The sequence below is a fragment of the Condylura cristata genome, unplaced genomic scaffold, assembly GCF_000260355.1.
Source record: "Condylura cristata isolate star-nosed mole 26May11 unplaced genomic scaffold, ConCri1.0 scaffold00003, whole genome shotgun sequence".
Lineage (NCBI taxonomy): Eukaryota > Metazoa > Chordata > Mammalia > Eulipotyphla > Talpidae > Condylura > Condylura cristata.
The window spans coordinates 6,160,677-6,166,419 of NW_004567104.1; positions in this window are offsets into that span (position 1 = coordinate 6,160,677).

Below are 5,743 nucleotides of genomic sequence, written 5' to 3' on the forward strand. Positions count from 1 at the left end.
TCTCTTACATCTTTTGACCAGAATTTTTTCTTAACTATCATTGAAAAAATGATTGCTGTATTTTCTCCTTTTTAAAACTTTCTCATATATCATATCACTCTATCATGGCAAGTTTTGCAAAAATCACTCATTCATTTTAGAGTTTTATAAAAATTAGATTTAAATTTTCTCATAAAAACAGATTGTTATTTAGCCCCTTCTCTTACCAACACTTATATACCCTGAGTTATGTATTCTCTCTCTGAGGATATAAGATAGAGCAGTGTCACCAAATCAATGAACATAAACAGTATTTTATTAAAACCATAGCAAAGATAAACTGAATAGTGAAACTGTCTTGAAATAATAGGCAAACTCCATTCATAAAAATAATAAGTAAATTAAAATGCTTTTTTCTAAATGTAATTTCCTTTCTTTCTTTCTTTCTTCTTTTTTTTTTTTAATATTTGCTTCAGAGTATTTTCCTGTTTACCAAATTTAAAAATGCTTGATGGAGTCCTGAAGCTACCAGAAGATTCTTCACCAACTCAAACCAGTATTTTTTCAAAAATATGTAGTGTATCATGATACAAAATTTAAATGGGAAAAAATAATTAGAGAGTTGGGATACTATACAAAGGCAGGATTTCAAGTAAGGGAGAAACATAGAAAGTGCTAAAGACTAATCTGTCACTAAGATGAAAATATGTCCTAATGATTGGTAGAAAATATTTACACGTCATTCATTTGGCAAGTGATTATTAATATTCAAGATCAACAAAGAACTCATAGAATTCAACACCAAGAAGTAAAAAATTAAAAATAGGCAGAAATGTTAAATAGATAATTCTCTGTGATACTGTACATCTAAAGATGTGTGAATTTAGATCCCGAAATCATATATAGTGTTGTAAGCCAATGTTACCTTAATAAATATGAAACAATTAAAAGAAAATATAAACAAAATAAATTTAATAAAGCCCAAATATCTATTAAGCATACCAGCTAACTTGAATAAAAAAAAACAACAAAACACATTTTGACATTGTCAAGAGTATTGATAACACCTTGTGAAATTTTGTGAAAATGTACTACATTGGAGAACCTTAATTATGATTAAGTTAAAGATTTTCTTGTTAAATCATAAAAAGTTTACTTGGTAATAGAAAACAACTTGCAAATTATGAAGGTTAAATATCATTTTCTTTATATGAACCCTACAATGTGTAATATCAAGAGTACACCATCATATAAAGTATGTACTTAGTTACTAATAATGTGTTAATAGAATCTCTTCAATTATAATAAATGTACATAATATAGGATATATGGATAATGGGGTAGCTATCTATATAGATGGTAGGTGTCATTTAGGAAATCTCTGCTCTTTTCTCTCAAATTTTTCTGTGACTTAAACTGCTCTAAAAAATAAAGTCTTTTAAAAAATAAAAAATGTTCTGTTCATTAATGACTTTTCACATAATAGAAATTTAGGAAGGTCTTAAGCCAAATGTTTGTTATTGAGTACAGAGAAAATAAAAATACTTTTTTTTTATGTTGAGAGCTTCTTAAACATTATTTTAAGCCTGCCTATCCAATATGCTAATAAGAAAAGACAAATCAATTTAATAACTTTTAAAAATTAGAGAAAGTGAATGTATGATTTTATAGTTTTTTTTTTTTTTTACTTGTAAAAGTCAACTTAGTTGCAGGAGAACTAAGTTTCCCCCAGGATGACTCTGATTATCAGGTACCATAGCATGAAATAAATCAAGTAAATATTTTCTGGATAATTTTGCCATGATTGAAAACCTTTTGTAAAATTACATAGCAATGAGTAACAAGATTATTACACCATCCTTTACCCCAAGAATCTTACCAATGTAAAAAGACAGTACACACATAAGCCCTAAAATACGATGAAATATGTTGTGAACATGTATTATTAAATGAGAGAAAAGTTACAGTAAGTTGTTTTGAGTACTTTATAGAAAAATATCATTTGAGATTTATATAAAAGAATTTTGTGGTTTCTACCACAAAATGCCACAAATTAGATGACTGAATCAAGAAGGTGTGAGATATATATATGTATATATACATATATATGTATATATATATGTATGTATGTATAATGGAATATTATTCAGCAATCACAAAAGATATACTCATGCCATTTGCAGCAATGTGGATGGAGCTGGAAAGGATTATGTTCAGTGAAATGTCCAAAAAAAGGAAAAATCATATGGTTTCACTTGTAAGAGGAATATAGGGGAATCAAATGAGAGATCAGGATAAAATAACACTAAATTAAAAAAATAAATGGATGGGCAACTATAAAGCAGAGACATTCTGTAGCAGTGGGGGAGGAGGTGGGATCAAAACAGGAGGGAAGAAAGAAAGGACTATGGTCATGGTGCATGGGTGAACTGGGGGTGGGGATTTCCTGAGCAAAGAAAGCAAACACTGTGCTAGAATGAACAATGATTGTGTGTGTGTGTGTGTGTGTGTGGAGAGAGAGAGATTTACATAAGTGTAAACAAGAATAACATTTCCATAGACAGCAAATTGTAGGTTAGAGGTTGTTCCAGTCAGAAAATACACCATAAAAAGGGGTAAAGATCAGAAAAAGAATGTAAGTTAAAAGCAAGTCATGCTGCAAAAGTAAAAATTATATTGACAATGGCTTTAAAATATTAATAATGATTGATATAATCACTATTATTGTGGCATCTGCTATTTAACAGTTATAGGAACATGAATACCACGTGTCTACACATCCTGTACAATACTATGCATCCTCTGCAATTTAACACACCATACGTGAGTTATTTAAATTCAGAAAAACTATGAAGTTGCAAGTGTTCTCATTTTATAGGCAGGGAGCTCTAAGGCTCATCGAACAATTTGCGTAAGGTCTCACAATGTAGGTCACAAAACTGTTACACAGCATAGACAATGGTCAACCTGAGATCTTTCAGCATCTTTCCTAAACATTTTGAAAATAAGCCTTTTGCTATAAAATTTCAAGATGGTACTTTGGGTTTCTAGGGAAACTTCTATCATAACTCAGCACAAACCTTAGCACTTAATAACAACCAAGTATTCCCCATTCCTTGTACATACCCTGAGCTTTTCTTGTTCAAGTTTTTCCTTCTTGCAAGACTTTTCTCTTAAAAGTCACCCTAAGAAAGTTTTGCTGCCTCTCACTGCTCACTTTAAATATTTTTTTCTTCAAAAACCTCTCTCTTCAATTGTTTCTTCTGCTTTAAATGATTCAAGAATAAAATTTTGTATCTTGTCAGTTTTTTAAAAAGTGTCTAAATAATGAAATAAACATGAAAATGGAACACTTCATTGTACAGGCTTATACATGCTTCTTTCTTCTTCTCTAAATCAGGAAAGGAAGACACCTTCTCTGATGAAACAAAGAAAAATATTTTAGGCATTGTGGGCCTTACAGTTTCTATAATAGCTACTCAATTTTACCCTTGTAGTACAAAACAACCAAGTACCATATGAGTATGAACAGGTAGGCTGTGTCCCCATAAAACTATAGTAACGTAGTGGGCTGAATTTTGCTGTAAAATATTTGCTTCAAAATATTTCCATAATATGGTTGATTGCTTTATTCTTCAACAATATTCACTGCACTCCCTGGAAGAGTTCTACATTTCGCCTAAACTCTTGACTTGAACTGATGAGGCTTACTTATGCTAGAAGGGAACTGATTGGTGGGAGGTCAGTGACTTGAATAACATTAAATCCAACATTGAGTATTATCTATTCATTGCAGCCACAGCTGCTTTAGTAATTATCTGTGGTGACACATACAGTAATAAGAATGTTATTATTTAAAATAAATATGTTCACTTGACCTCTGTAATACTTCCTTGCAATTTAAATAATAGAGATCAAACCATTCCACCCCATGGCCTAAGCCTAATAATATACATACTGTATTGGAAATTTTGCAGGTTTTTTTTTTTTTAATCAACAATAGACCAGTTTGCGAAAAATTTAGGCATATACTCAAAATAAGACAAACTTCTGGCTATATTCTATTTAAGTCAAATAAAACTAATCTCCCAATTGAAAATCTTTAGGTATAACAATCCCTTTAGGTTATTCTCTCCAATCCAGTATAGTCTTCATTGCAGAATGATAAATAACACTTAATATTTTCCATCTGTTTTGTGTCATAACTTTATTCTTCACATGAGTGACACTTTTGCAAGTTCATAATTATCTGATGTATTCTTTTTAAACAGTGACAGGGATTAAATTGTGTAGAGCCTACATTTTTAGGATGATGGGATGATTCAAAAAACTCTTTTATTAGAAAATAATTTTAGTCACAGAAGCTCATTCAATGCATGAAGAAAATTTACATATTTACCAGTCTAGTTCTTTTGCATTGTGCAATGAATGCTTGTATAATTTTTTATCACCCAATAAAGAATTTTTTCAGTTCACATTTGAACAAATTGAGAGAATTGAACATTTGAGGACAATGTGTTCTTTATCCTAATTTTTAGAAAATTCTTCTTTATATTGAGCTGATTCTTCTGCAATTTCCAACAAATTGTTCAAATCATTCAAATAATTACTATTAATTCCTTATTGTAGGGTATTTTTCTCAGTTCTCAGTTTCTTTAATGTACCCCAGTGTTTTCTGTTATATTACAATAAAATGGAAATAGTTAAATGCGGGAAAGTTGGAAGGATATGGAGACTAGAGAAAAATTCACTGGAAAGATCCAAAGTAAGAACATATTTTTTCCAAGTGCTATACACATCCAAAGATGAAGATTTTCAAACTGAATTCCATCTGCTATGTTAAAACAAATAATAAGTTAGCAAGTATATTTTTAAATTCCTTTAGAAAGTATCTACTTCTAATTATTATTTCTTCCCAGAATAGAATAATTATAACTAATTGCTCGTCATTATTCTACCAAACTGTGTGATTGGATGTCCATCTTTTTCAAGGGTAATTGCAGTTACAAAACAAGATTTCCAATTAGTTTTAAAGCCTTGTAACAGATGAATCAATATTTGAATCAAGCAGGTGTGTATTTGCTTATTGTTTTTTTATTCTATTCAGTAGACTATTCTGAGTTTTGCTTGGAATTCCTAAAAATAACTTCAAAACTTATTATACTACTTTATAAAAATCATAGAGAAATTCATTATTGCTAAAAAAAATTATATTTTCACCAAACACTCAATGTCTTTGAACTATGTTTTACTTTATATTTTCTAATTTAGTTATTTTTGAGAATATCTAAGTACAAGTGACTCCATGACTTGTATTCATCTTAATGATCAAAAGGGGGAATATGCAGATATAACTGTCATCAACATTTATGCAACTGACACAGGTTCATCTAAATATATGAAGCAACTATTATCAAACTTAAAGAAGACATTAAAAACAACACAATAGGCCCTCCCTGGTGGCGCAGCGGGTTAAAGCACAGCACTGAGAATCTAAAGCCACTTCTGCATGAGTTCGATTCCCGCCTGCCCCGGAGGTGACCACATGGCGTGGCAGACCTCTCCTGACCCGCCCGCTGCTCCCCTCAGCAGTGTACTTCGTTGATCTGCCTGTTCTGCTCCCCACTCTGTCTCTGGTGAGGCCTCTCGCCGCCCCTGAGCCTCTGGCCTGTACCCCAGTTCTGTATGCATAAATAAATAAATCTTTAAAAAAAACACAATAATAGTAGAGGATATAAATACAATACTTATACCAATGGATTGA